At 56.0% G+C, this 14,297-nt stretch overlaps 1 long non-coding RNA gene across 1 annotated transcript; it reads right to left on the bottom strand.

Moving 5' to 3' along the window:
* Nucleotides 1-12,367: 12,367 nt before the first annotated feature.
* Nucleotides 12,368-13,724, bottom strand: LOC128773062 (uncharacterized). Its single transcript, XR_008417317.1, has 2 exons — nucleotides 12,715-13,724; nucleotides 12,368-12,682 (listed from the first exon to the last, which is right to left on the bottom strand). It is a non-coding gene; the product is annotated as an uncharacterized LOC128773062 (long non-coding RNA).
* Between the last annotated feature and the right edge of the window lie 573 nt (nucleotides 13,725-14,297).

Below are 14,297 nucleotides of genomic sequence, written 5' to 3'. Positions count from 1 at the left end.
TGACCAGAGCCGAAACCAAGAGCCAGACGCTTATGTGACTGAGCCACCCTAAGGCGCCCCTGAAGTCATGATCTTGTCTGATTTTCCCAAAGCCGCTCCCATCCTGCAGGTGGGAAGTTTGGGCCTCAAAGGCGTACGTGGTCCCAGAGCGGAGGTGGGACTCAAGGTCAGGCTGCGGGCTTCCAGGGCTATGCTTCTCCTACGAAGCATGAGCTTGAACGTGCACGGGAGCCGGGGGGAGGCGGAGCGAATGCCTGCGATCTGTTGAAACCACTGGCCTCAATGACCCTGAAACATTTCTCAAGTGACTTGTACCTAGAAATTAACAGTACGGTACATTTCGTGACTAATTACGACCTGTCCAATGACTTTGGTAGTCTCATTAGTTAGCCTGCTGGGCTATTCTGGTTTTGTTTTTGTTTTTGTTTTTTTTACCATAGAAATGTATTTATAGTTGCCCCTTGAATGACACAGAGGTTAGGGGCACCAACCCCCCTCATTGTCAAAATCTGAGTATAACTTTGCTTCCCCAAACACTTAACCAGTAACTTAACCACTTCCCCAAAAAACTTAACTACTGTTGACCGGAAGCCTTACTGACCACCTAAACAGTGGATTAACACACATTCTGTATGTTATACGTATTTATCCAGTATTCTTACAATAAACTCAAGAAAAAGGACGTTATTAAGAAAATCGTAAGGAGGGGGCATGCATGTGGCTCAGGCGGTTAAGCGTCTGTCTCTCGATTTCGGCTCAAGTCATGATCTCACGGCTTCATGAGTTCGAGCCCCGTGTCGGGCTCTGCCCTGAAAACATGGATCCTGCTTGGGATTCTCTCTCCCTCTCTTCCTGTCCGCCCCCCCCCCAACCCCAACTCACACCGTCTCTGTGTCTCTCAAAATAAATAAATTAAAGCTGTAAAAAGAAAATCATAAGGAAAATACATCCACTATGCTGTGCTGTATTTATTGGGGGAAAAAAACCCTACATACAAGCAGACCACGCTGTTCAAAACCATGTTGTTTGAGGATCAATTGTGTATCCACAGATCCAGCTCCCCTGTGACCTTGCCGGCCTTAATGCACATTTCCCCGTGAGTTCGTCAGCCTCCAGTTCTCCCTCCAGGAGGCTCTCAAGCACAAACCCATCACCACCAAGGAGAGGAGAGAGAAAGAATGACATAGCTGGGGGACAAATCGCGTCTTTTTTTGCCAACTCCCGTAAGTTGGCCGTGACGTCCCGAAGTCCTGTATTAGATGAGGCTCTAGGCTTGGCAGCTGAGGTCTGTTAGCGACGCCTGCCCCCAGACGCAGGGAAGGAGGAGAGGCAGGATCCCTGGCAGGTATCCGTCAGCCCCTGGAAAAAGCAGAGACAAACCAGAAGGATGGCCCTCCACTACAGAAATGAGTTTTCGGGGACGCCTGGGTGGCTCAGTCGGTTGAGCGTCCGACTTCGGCTCAGGTCACGATCTCACGGCTCGTGGGTTCGAGCCCCGCGTCGGGCCCTGTGCTGACAGCTCAGAGCCTGGAGCCTGTGTCCCCCTCTGTCTCTGCCCCTCCCCTGCTTGCTCTCTCTCTCTCTATCTCTCTCAAAAATAAACATTTAAAAAATTTTAAATACTATTTCTCTTGATTGCTGAGATGTGGGGCACCCCCTTGCAGGCTGTGCGGGAAGGGGGAGGCCGGCACCTCCCTCCCGGCCTCACAGGAGCACAGACACTCTCTTCCTCCAATTTTCTAAGGCAGATCAGCTCTTTCCATCCCAAACTCAGTGCCTCGTCTCCCAAGACCTGAAACTCTGACACCCCTCTCGGCAAAGGACCGCCCTGTTGAGACAGGAATGAGGGAATAAATTCGGGAGGGGATTCCCACGGAGGTGAGGCCCCTTGCTCACCAAGAGGGCTGTTCTCCCAGGTTCTCTGTGGACAGGAGAGTCCCCACACGCCAGGGAAAAGGCTACTAAGCCAGATGGGTTGGGTAAGCTGTCCTGAGGACTGAGATAAAGACCAGGGGCCAGTAGACAGGAATGTGGGTCCGGTTCTCACGGCTAGCGGGCGAGCTGGGAGGAGAGGTCACTTCTCTGCAGCCCGGCCTCTGTCAGGGTCCTGACCTTGGACAGCTTTCCTCGGCATCCAAATAGGTGCCGAACCCTCTGGGCGGGACGCTGTGGGGTCCGAGGAGGGTTTGGAGCAGGAGGAGGGCTGGTTAACCTCTTCTCGCCTCTCGCTCTGGGACTTGGTGCATTCCCCCCACGGCTCCCGCTGCCTTTCCGCTCTTCCTGTTCCGCCCTCCGTGTGCGAGGCGGCCTGAGAGCCACAGAGAGGCGTCCTGTCATCCAAGCGTCTGCTTCCTGGGCTGCACAGATCAAGAGAAGCCAGGAGGCCCCATCGGGCGCTGGGAAGACGCTGGCTGGGCCTGGAAGGGCAGGGAGGCCTTCTGGGGCCTGAAGAGGGGCCACCGGGATCAATGCCTGGACAGAGCCGAGCCTGGTGTCCTGAGAAGCACTGGCGGGTGCACCTTGTGTACCAGCCATACGGTCACCTCAGCACGGGTGGTGACCGCTCCCGGTTCGTAGCAGAGGGAACACAGCAGAAGCCGGGCCGGGGAACCCGGGCTCAGAACCCATCTGGGCCAGCGTCCCCGGAGCCCGAGGAAGAGCCAGGGGTCCTAGTGTGCCGCATCTGCACAGACCAGTGCGTGGGCCGAGCTCAAGGTCCCGAAGTCTCCCCGCCCCCCGCAAGAGGGAGAAGGGGCCGGCCCTCCAGAGGCTTCTGTGGCCCTGGGGAAAGCGCTTCACAGACCGCGGGCCTGCGGGGGAGCCCGGTCTCTGCGGGTGACTAGTTGTGTGACCTCGGGGGAGTCAGTCTACCTGCATGTGCCTCAGTTTCCTCATCCGGAAGACGGGGATGGCGGTGAGGTCCACCTCAGAGGCGGTCGTGAGCGCAGAAGGGGCTCCGCTCCAAGTGAGGGGGACGGCGGCTGGCCCGTGGGGAGCGCTTGGTGCCCACCACACTGGGTAGCCTTAGGGACTCGTAGGAAAGGCTAGTGTCGCCATGCTATTAAGCGTACGTTATAAACTGTTTCGGGTGCCCAGTCCGAGGCACGCGGTGGGGGCCGCCCAAAGACACGCTGTCTCCCTAGCGCACTCCTGACATTAATACTCCAGTGAGAGCAGCTCCTGGAGAGGAGATGGGGAAGAGAGAACGAAGGCGAACAGGGACTAAATAAATTCTGGGAACATACCGGCTCTGCTTCTGAAGCCACGTGCCCGACACAGACAAGGGCCGGAGGGTTGGGCCGGGGACGGCACCGCCTTAGACCTTGAGGTCAGAAATGCAGACCGGGTGCGTTTTGTTTTTTTAATTTTTAAAGTTTATTTTAAGTAGGCTCCAAGCCCAATGGGGGGCGGGGGTGGGCTTGAACTCACGAGCCTGAGATCAAGAGCCACACGCTCTCTACCGACTGAGCCACTGGGGGCGTCCCTGTAGACCAGGTGCCTTTGACCTGCTGCTTTGCTCTGTAGTCTTACTGAGCCAGTAAATACAAGCAAGCTTGGCCTCGGTGTTCGGAATCTCCCTCCTCTCAGAAACTGTCGTCCTGGGTGGAGGAGGGGCCGTTGAGGACCAGAAGGCAGCGAGGACAGGGCCACCATGGCCCCAGGCACAAGCCGGAGGTGAGCTCCCGGGAGGACACGCTCACACACAGCGCTCCTCCTAGAGTTTTCCCGATCGAGATAATGACATCCTAACCCAGTACGAAGGGTCTTTGAAACGTCACCCAGAACCAAGCACGTGACAAGAAAATGGGGCCACAGAATAAAGTGTGCCGAGGACGTGGAGGGATAGGACAGCCCGGAGGGCGGGGAGAGAGGGCGGAAAATGTCACGTCCACAGCAGTGGAAGCTGCCTATGATCCTGGAAGGTTCCAGACTCCACAACCAGCTCAGGCTCCAGCCTGAGCCTGCTGAAGACATTCCGGGCTCTTCCTCACCCGGATGGCAGGTTCCTGGGTGCCCGGGGATGTGCCGGGGCTGGACCCCTGAGCTGGCTATGTGACCCAATGGGCCCAGCACCCCCCAGAGCACAGCCTCCGCCCCTTTCCAGCTGCGCCCTTGGATGGGATGTTTCACCAGCCTGAGCTGGGTTTTCTCTTCGGCAAAATGAGAAAAAATGGAACCCATCGTATAGGACCGTGGGGGCACAGGTTAGAAAAACAGCTAGAAGTTCTTAGAGACTAAATAAAGTGCCCAAGCTTACACAGTACGCGGGGTAGGACCAGAACTCAGGCCTCCCATCCCCAGCCTGTGTCTGTCCACCGGGCCGCCCTGCTCTCGGGCACCCTGTCGCTTTGTCCGCTGAGACAGGAGTCACAAACTGGTGGTCTAAGAGACTGCCTTCACAGCATTGAAATTATTTCATTTTGTTGCCAGTGGTTTAAAAAAAATGGGAAATTTCACCTAACAGCATAGATCTCCGGGGCGCCTGGGTAGCTCAGTCCGTAAAGCATCTGACTTGATGTTGGCTCAGGTCATGACCCCAGGGCCGTGGGATCGAGCCCTGCGTCGGGCTCTGCGCTGACAGCACGGAACCTGCTTGGGATTCTCTCTCTCTGCCCCTCCCCCCACTCACCCTGTCTCACTCTCTCTCAGAATAAAGAAACATTTACAAAAAATCACAAAGATTTCCACCTTCCCCCCCAAGAAATCATAACCTCTACAAATGCTGAGCCTGATTCCTACGTGGTGACAGCCGGCTGGCCCTGAGAGTCAGACGCCCCATCTGGGCAGGGTCACAGACCCTACTTTTCCGGGTCCCCCCAAATATCCCGGGTCTCCTTCTCCCCATTTCCTTTCCCTTCTGGCCTCACAAGCACTCGGACACAGGGACGTGCCGCCTTTTGGAGAGGACGTCCCTTGCCCCTTAGGACACGAGAGCTGATAAAAATTGCAAAGCATCCCTTGAAATGTGTATGTGGTGATTAGCAGGCCGGAGACATGATTTATGAAGAACGGTGACCACAGGAAACGTGCCGAGCTTGGCTGAACAGTGACGTGGCCAGAGATGCGCTCCGACCACGGGCCTCAGGAGGGAGCCGAGTCCTTAGAGGAGCCTGAGGGGACAACCCAGCGAGGCAGAAACTGAGCCACGGGAATTTTCAGCTGAATTATCAGGAAACCATCCCCGGAGCTGTCAAAGCCTGGGCTTTGGAGATGGAAGGAAATACCTTTCCTGTTCCTGCCTGACTTCTCCTCAAAAGCGGACATCAGGCCTTTCAGCGGGCACGGGGGAGGCAGCCTTCCTTCAGAGACGCTCTGGAACCTGGAGGAAGTGGGCCCGGGAGGGATCACCAGGATTTAGCTTTAGTCTTTAGCACCCAAAGGAAATGGCCCAGTCAGGATCACTGGGGTCCGGTCTGTCCCAGGATCTGGGCTGGTTACCAAAACATGGCCACGGGATCCTGGTTTTGGAAGAATAGCCTGTTGGGTAGGTGTTTTAATCAAGACTCTTTTCAGTTGTAACAAAAACCCAACTCAATCCGGTTCACGTGGAAAGAAAAATTACTGGCTTCCGTAAATGATCGTTTCAGGGGTAGTACTGCTTCAGGTATGGCTGGATCTAGGGGTTCAACGGATGCCATCAGGACCTAGTCTCTCTCCACCTCCTAACTCTGCTTCCTTCTATGTTGGGTTCATTGTCAAGTAGACTCCCCGCCGTGGTAGTGAGCTGGGGATGACCAGAGCTCTGATCTCACATCCTGGAGACCTCAAAAGAAGGAAGCACACTTCTTTCCCATAAATCTCATCAGACATCCTGAGAGCAACTCTTACTGAAACAATTTTGGATCATGTGCCCATCCCCATACTAACCAATCAGACTGAGCTCGGGGTGTAATGCTATGGCTGGCTATCCAGCACCCTGAAGCCATCGAGGCACTGGGTTGGAGTGGGGTTGGCCCTTTCTCAATCCAGATGGGCTGCCTGTAGAGGAGGTATTCTCCGAAGGACAATTAACATTCTGTTTCTAGAAGTGGGAGGGGTGGAACTGAGAAGGCAGAACAACACAGTGGGGTGGCAGACAGAGAGGGCAGGGGAGGGGATCCACGACAGTGAGGCTGTCTCTTAGGGCCCACCCAAGCAGGGCCACCGCGGAGGCTCCTGGGGCACACTGGGATTCGGGGACACCGCCACTGAGGCCGCCCCAAGTCTCACCGTGGACTGCAGGATCCCAAGTGTCCCCCCCCACCCCAAACGCTGAGGCTGGGACAGTTAACACTCTAGTCACTTGGTGAGGCTGCCTTGGGTTCTGAGTGAATCTGCAGCTTGAAGAGGTCAATGCCGGAAGCCTGGAGGGGCCTGGGGAAGGGGGGCTCAGGGGCTCGGGATTCTAAGCCCAGAAGGGCAAAATGCACATCCCAAGACACCCACAGCCCCCCCCCCCCCACCCCTTCCCAGTGTCTGTTAGTCTCAGCCTCGGGAAGGATGAATCCCCTTCCTGCCAATGGCTGGCTTAGGCCTGGGCATGTGGTTCTAGCCAATGGGAGGCGAGGGAGGCTGGATATGGAATGAGGTCCGGCCTTCTGGAAAAGGTTGTCCTTGCTGCAAACAAACACAAAGAATCCCCTTTGAAGTCCCTTTTCCAGCACTGGACTTCATCATGTGTGGATGGCCTGCCTGGACTGGGGCGGGAGCTGCCACACTGAGGGCGGCCGCGGAGAGTCGTGGGTCTTGGGCGATGTGGCACAAGTGGCTGAATCCGCCAACCTGGAGCCGCCACCTCGGGGAATCTGTCATGTGACAGGGTCGGTGTCCCTGCACTTGAAGCTAGCTGAGCTAGGGTTTGTTCCCTGCAGGGTAAAGCAGCCCACCGAATACGGGGCTGACGGCCACTTTACTCAGAGCCGGAAGGGACGTGCGAGGCTGAGAGCAGCACAGCCCAGGAGGGAGGGGGTGACCCCAGGACCCTGGCCACCCCAGGACAGCGTCCTGGCCACTGCCGCGCGCTCCGATCACCGGGGGCTCGTCTTCTTGGAGACACCTTTCACCGCTCAGGTGAAGAATCTGCATTTTCTGTCACCTCTGGGCCACAAAAGGGAAATTTTTTTTCCTACGTAACTTTCTTGCTCCGCTTTAAATACAGCTTCCCCAGAAGGGCCACGGATGCTTCTTTTATACGCGCTCAAAAAAAAAAAAAAAAAAAAAAGCTCTCACCTATCAACAGGGGCAATTAAATTCATTCAACTACAAAACTGATGCTGATGCTGACAAATGTGTTAAAGACACAGGAGAGGGGCGTCGGGGGTGCTCAGTTGGTTGGGCGTCCGACTTCGGCTCAGGTCACGATCTTGTGGTTTGTGGGTTCGAGCCCCGTGTCCGGCTCTGTGCTGACAGCTCGGAGCCTGGAGCCTGCTTCAGATTCTGCGTCTCCCTTTCTCTCTCTGCCCCTCCCCTGCTTGCGCTCTGTCTCTCTCTCTCTCTCTCACAAAAACAAACATTAAAAAAAATGAATACATACATACATAAATGCACAGGAGATGCTTTGTACGAACCACCCAAAGGGAAAAAAAGGACACAAAACTGTATGTACAGTGTGATCCCAATTTCACATACGTATATATAATACACACACGTAGGAAAGGGCTGGCAGGAAATCCAACAATGTCTAGCCCTGGGTGGTAGAATCGAGGATGATGCTTTTTTTTTCAAACTTTATATCCCTACATAGTTTTCAAGTTTTCTACAATGAGCATACATTTGGACTATAACCCCCAAACTAAGTGGAACACGGAAGTCCCTGGCAGTACTCTAAGCAAGCACCGGAAGGAGAGAAAAGTCTTCTGTCCTCCGCAAGGTGCGGGGGGCTCCAGGCACCCACCGGGGCCACACGGGGCCAACGCGGCCATTCGGGAGTGGCCCGGGAGCGCAGAGCTTATCCTGCCGAACGCGCAGGTGGAAGCAGGAAGTCCGCATTCCTGGGCCCAGACCACCTCCCACCCGATCCTGGAAGTTTTCTCGCTGACACCAAGAAGCAACAGAACCCCCAGCAGCGAGCTGGCGTGGGAGCTGATGCCCCCCTGCACAGGCCGACTCCCTGGGACCCTCTCACACTCAGGGAGCTCGGCACGCGGGAGGTTAATTCTCTTATCGAAACTGTACAAAATCCTAATTTTGCAGAGTGGCAATTTGGGGGAAAAAAAAAAAAAACCCCAGCCATGGGAAAATGTTAGTTATGCAGCTCTAGACGTTCAGTTCTCAGGGGATCAATTATAAAAACACTCATTCAGCTATTTCTATTCAAATGAACACCTGAGAGGAGGCCTCAATGGTTTTAAAAGTGTGTGGATATTACTGGATAAATGTTAGCCCAATAAAAGAGATCATCATCTGCTATTTGTGTACATTTAAGTTGACACTAAAAAGATCTTTGTGGAGGATCGCTGTGGCTGCTTCTTTTTCCGCACGCTTCTTTTTATCTCCTATTCCCTTAACGCTTTAGGAACTGAAGGAAACAGACCAAATGCGGCCGGTCACGGTCTTCCTTGTTTTCTCCTTCTTTTTCTCCCCCAACCCCACCCATGATTAAAGGGACATGGGTGCTGGGAAGGCCACACCTGAAGAGGGGAGTGAGGTGCCTCACACTTATGAATATGTAATGTCCTGCTTGGAGGCGCAGTCACGAACTCGTAATAAGAATTCACGAGTCTGTGTTTGAAAACAGACATTTGCATTTGCCCTGCGGTCACAGTACATGGACCATTCTTATTCAAAAATTTATTTTTCTTCGTTTTTTAAGGCCTGGAAATATTCTGTGCCCTCACTCCCCACCAACACACACACACACACACACACACACACACACGCCCTTTTTTCTATGTTTTCTTTAAACAGAAATTAAGGGAGCCCAGAGCCCCCGGAAGCCTCTTCCCTCCAGCTTGTGGACATGGGGGACCTCCAGCTCCCAGGTAGAGACCCCCCCCCCCAAAACCTAGTTCCAGCAGTCATTTTTGTGTCCAGGAGGAAATGCAGAATGAAAAAGAAGGGGAGCAAAAATAAATGGGAGAGGGTATGTGGGGGGCTCAGCAGACCCCAGAGACGTAGGGGTGGGGGGGGGCTTCGCTGGGCACCTGCAGGGACCAGACAGGCCAGGGCAGGCCAGGATATGGTTTCTGGCGTTAATTCCCCAGAAAAACAGCACCCACCTGGTCATTTCTGAAAAACAGACCTCTAAGAAGGGGCCTTTTAAATCCGGAAGCACGAAGTTGGCGGCACGTGCAGGGGGGAGGGGTCACCATCTGAGCTACAGCCCCCACCCCCACCCCCTCGGCAGGGCCACCCCTCTATACTCGGGTCTCTCCTCCCTTGCTGGCTGCTCTATAAAGTGCTCGCTCCGTGACTTCTGCTCAGGGTCCCCGCCCAGCCTGGACCCCGGGTCCGCGAGGCCTCCGGGCGCGCAGCCGGCAGCGTGGACGCGGTCCCCGACCGTCCGGCTGACCGCGTGGACGCGACTGCGTGCGGCTCCCCGCCCGTTGCCGCCCCTCTTTCCCGGGAGGTCGCTGAGGCCGAGCGAGGCCCAGCCCACGAGCCCCGCGGGGGACTGCTCCCCCTCCCCCCCCCAGGACTCTCTGGGGGCCCGTCACTTCCGGGGGGCTGCGGCCTGAGGGGCGGCGGTAGGAGGGGACAACGCACTTCTGGGCCCCTGGCCGAGCCGCTGGTGGCGGAGCCCGCCGGCCAGGAGGAGCAGGTTCCTTTGTGGCCGCCCTGGGGCTGGAGAGCCAGCCCCCATTACAGGGCTAACAGTGACACCTGCAGTTTAACGCGCCGCATGTCACGCTGGCCGACAGGCGCCTGGGAGAGGCCTCTGGCCACCACATCACCACCCCCGGGGGGCCTGCAAACCGGCCAGGCTGGCCAGGGATCCCCAGGGAGGGGGTGAGGTGACTCAGTTCTCCAGGCCTGGTGAAGGAGCCAGGGAGGCTGGACACCCACCTGCTGCCCCCCACTTCTCAGCTCTGAGCCTCCAGAACCCAGGATGGCGCTTCTGGTCTCCCCCACGACCAGCGCCCCAGCAGGCCGCCCTCCGCCACCCATCTGGCAAGCCAAGGCCAGAGGTACTTGCTGGGCCGGGCAGCAGCCGCCGCCAAACACCCATTTCACAGATAAGGAGACTGAGGACCACAGAGGGGAAACGGCTTGGTCAAGGTCACCCAGACAAATGGTATCTAAGTCTGGTCTCCAGCCTCTGACCACAGAGCAGCGCTCGGGACTCCCGTGGGCCCCTCGACTTCCGATGTGGCCACCGCGGGAAAACGCACATGGAGCCTTGTCAGGGGTGTCACCCCTCTGCCATCACCCGCTGCCCCCCGCCCCTCCGCGCGCACACGCGCACGCACACGCGCACGCACACGCACACGCTGCGTGAGGGCGCCGGGCCAAAGGTGAATGGCTTCTGCTTCTCTGAATCCAGCGCCCGGCTCCACTGCCGCCCGTCCGCGCCTTCGCAAGAGTCTGAGCCAGGACCCGGGGAGCTGGGAATGAAAATGAAGCGTCGCAAAGATTTCTTTATAACTTTTCTCAATATTCTGCTGATTGCTAGCTCAGTAGCAGATGTGGTATGCTTAATGATGCATAGACAAGAAGCAGCCCCTAATCCCTAAATGAACTTCTTATCTCTAAATATATACAGGGGAAGCTATATAAACTCCATTAGCCCCTCCGCTCTTCTAGCTATCCGAACTGAGGAGTGGAGGGAGAGTGGCCACCCAGGAGACCTGGCAGGGGCGCGGATGGAGGGCAGCGCACGGGCCGCGGCGCCCACCGCCTCCTCCGGGTGACCAGCGGCCCGACTTCCCGGCCGTGTCCACAGAGGGATCTGACGGGTTTCCCGGAAAGGAGCTTCGCTGGTGTCTACAGCAAAAGCGGTAACATCCTGCACCAGCCAAAATCCTCGCCGTTGATTTGTTTCCCGTTAAAGGTGCCGAGATGATCCCCTCGGGTTGGCTTTTCTTCCTCATCCCGGCCTCTGCAAGATATACACCTGTGGCAAGATCCAGCAAGGTATTAAAACCGAATTCGTGGGGCGCCCGGGTGGCTCAGTCGGTTGAGCGTCCGACTTCGGCTCAGGACATGACCTCGCGGTTCGTGGGTTCGAGCCCCGCGTCGGGCTCTGTGCTGACGGCTCGGAGCCCGGAGCCTGCTTCGGATTCCGTCTCCCTCTCTCTCTGCCCCTCCCCCACTTGGGCGCTTTCCCTCTCTCCCACTCTCCAAAAAATAAACGTTAAGAAAGACAAGGATTTTTAATTAAAAAATAAAAACTGAATTCTTGACCAAGGGAGTTCCAAGAGCATTGGCCCTGGGCCTTCTTCACTGTGTGAAGGGGCCAGGGACCCCTCAGGGGCCAGTGGGGACAGACATGAGCTCCAAGTGCAGATGTGTGGCAGAGGCAGACCCTGGGCCACAGGGACACGGACCCTCCGCCCCCACCCTCCCCCAGGCCAGGGAGAAGGCAGAGGAAAAGCCAGTGCAGAGGCTCAGAGACACAGGAGGAGCTGTTCTGTCTGGAGCCGGCAGGTAAGTCCGGAAGGCAGCTGGGGAAGGGCCTCCGGCACCAGGAAAGGAGTTGAGCTGTGTCCTACAGAAGATCCAGGCCTGTTCCCTCAGGGTACTGCTGACAAACCAGGGCTCCCGCCGCCAGGCCGAGTGGGTGGGCCGGAGGGCGGATCCCGTTCCAGACACGAGTCCCAGAGATCCCGAGAGGCCTGTCCAGGGCCCGGCCAGTTCACTCCAAGTCAGTGTTCAGCCCAGACGGCCTGCTGCTCTTGAAGGAAACCCGAAGAGGCACAGAGAGTGCCAGTGGAAAAGAGAGTGAAATCACCCTCCGCCCACCCTGCAGCCAAAGGAGAGCTTATGCATATGCATCGTGGGCCCACTCAGAAAGCTTTTCGATTAGCCGCGTGGAGAAGCCGTGGCCGGGTTGGGGAATCTATATTTCACCTTACGCTGCACACAGCTGGGTTCAGACTGGCACCGGTGCTAATATGCAAAAGAGGCGATATCTGTATTCATCAGGACTCCCTCTGAGAAGCCAGGAGGGGCAGGCTCCTTCTCCAGTTCCAGGGCCCAGCAAACAAAGAGAGCGGGGGGAATGCCAGGGGGTCAGGCTGGCAGGCAAGAGCCAGGTGGGAGAGAAGAGGCCATTGCTTCGGGAGGAGAGACCAAATCTTCATCAAATCACGGTTTTCGGAGGAAAAACATTCGTGATCCAAGAGGAGACTCGGAGCCCAACGGAGCTTGGAACCAGAATCTCCCCCAAGAACCCCAGTCAAATGACCTCATTTTATCGATGGAAAAACTGAGGCCCAGAGAAGAGAAATACTTTTCCGAGAGGCACACAGCCAGTTTTATTTATTTATTTGTTTATTTATTTAGTATATATGCGAATACATTTGCGTTTACCCTAACTTTTGTTCGTACGGGTACAGAAAGATCCAGGAGATCCCTAGAAGGTCAATCATGTCAAAGCCAGGCTTTTTCTGCTACGCCCTGGGTTGAGGAGGGGAAAAAAAAAATGAAGTCTAGAACGTGGTCCTTGCCCTCAAGAGGCGTACGTACTGTTTGGGAATAAAAAGGCCGGCTCTTGTTCAGAACAACACAAAGCAAACTGGAAGAACTTAAAGTCTGGAACGCTCTGAGTGTTCTCGGGAGAAGTGACATGAACACGGGCTCGTGCCGGGTTCGCGGCATGCCCGAGGAGGGTCCGTCTGGTCCGCATCATCTCGGGGCCCAGGGAGGACTTGGCAGTCACCCCGTAGCTACACGCCAACCTCCACCTTCCTCCCACTCCCCTCTGAGCCCTGCTCTGGCTCCTCGCCCCAAGTCCCCTTCGTCGGGGTTTCCGGAAGAAAGAGATGTGCAGAAAGCTCACCGGCCCACACGGATGGATGCAGAGCAGAGACGACGCTCTTAAAGAGGCAACTGAGGCCAAAAAGCCGCTCTCCCCTCCTCCCCCCACACAATTGGCTAATCGATTGGCAGAGCAGCTATCTGTGCTGGGTACACGCAATTACGAGCTAGACAACACCTCTTTTCTCAACCGGTTTCCTAGTTAGTCTGTAACATGCAGCTAACAGAGTCTATTTCGCAGGTTCTGCCTGAGTCCAGGACCCGGTGGACTGAAGTTAGCTGCAGGTACGGGCATCTAGGGTAACCCGGGGTGAGCTGTGAAAACAGGTGTTGTCAGGGCGGGTGTCAGCCGTGAATGCCACCTGAGAGCCCTCGATACTCGACAGGGCCCCTTGGCGCGTGGGCCGTGCAACTTTCCTTCCCAGAGCCCAGAAGGCTTTTCTGCTCATGGCTCTGTTCAGAGATTCCAGGCGGCTCCAGAGGGAGAGAGTGTCTGCCAGCCAGAGGCCCGGGTGCCCAGGCTCTAGCGGTAGCAAAGATGCTCTGCCCTCCCTCCCTCCCGAGTCTGCCCTACACCCTCTTCCGCCAACTCCACTTGGGACGATCCCAGGAATTACTCTCGAGTCAGCCTGTGCTCCCGGGAAGGACAAACCGCTAAGGCTGAACGTGAATCTTGGCAGGGCTCTCTCTTGAACGCGCTTAGCATCTAGGTAAAGAAATGAGCATTGGGGCAGTGATATCACATTCATCTTTTTGCCTAAAAATGAATCACAGGCCAAGATCGGTTGTTTACCATCACATAAATCACAGCGTAATTTCCTTTACCGCACTGGGCAAGTCCTGTGCCGCGCTGGCCTTGGCCATACTTGCAAACCTGTCTAGCCCGTCCCTTCGTTCCAAAAAACCTGCCATGGCCAGTGAGGGGCTGAACTAGAAGACTTCGGGTAACCGGCAGTTAGTCCTGGTCCAAGGAAAGGGTTTTGACGGTGACCCCTGTGATCTATGAGGACCTTCTAGTTACCAACCACGTCCCCATTAGCTGGGCTCCCTGGCATGGTTTATTCACTAAATGACAGTAAGAGCTGTCACGTCGGGGTCTCTTCCCAGTCAGGTGGGACAGACCATGGGCGGAAACGGCTCCTGCCTGGAGGGGCCCCCTTGGCCTTCAGGGTCCTCTCTTCGGAGTCTGTCTGCTCAGGACTGGTCAGAGGGTTTGAATTATGACCCGAATGCTTCCTTGCTGGTGCCCTTTGAACAAGACACTGAATTTCCCCGAACACTTAGGTTCCAGGCAACGACACCACCCCCACGGGGGTGTTTTGAGAACTGAATGAAAGCTGCATTGCCCTAAACACTCCATAGCGATGGGCTCCATCATCTAGAAGGTGTGGGACCTCAGA

The sequence above is a fragment of the Panthera pardus genome, unplaced genomic scaffold (genome assembly GCF_024362965.1).
Source record: "Panthera pardus isolate Hobbes unplaced genomic scaffold, ASM2436296v1 HiC_scaffold_24, whole genome shotgun sequence".
NCBI classification, from domain to species: domain Eukaryota; kingdom Metazoa; phylum Chordata; class Mammalia; order Carnivora; family Felidae; genus Panthera; species Panthera pardus.
The sequence above is the reverse complement of the archived record's forward strand: the minus strand, read 5'-3'. Positions and strand labels throughout refer to the sequence as shown.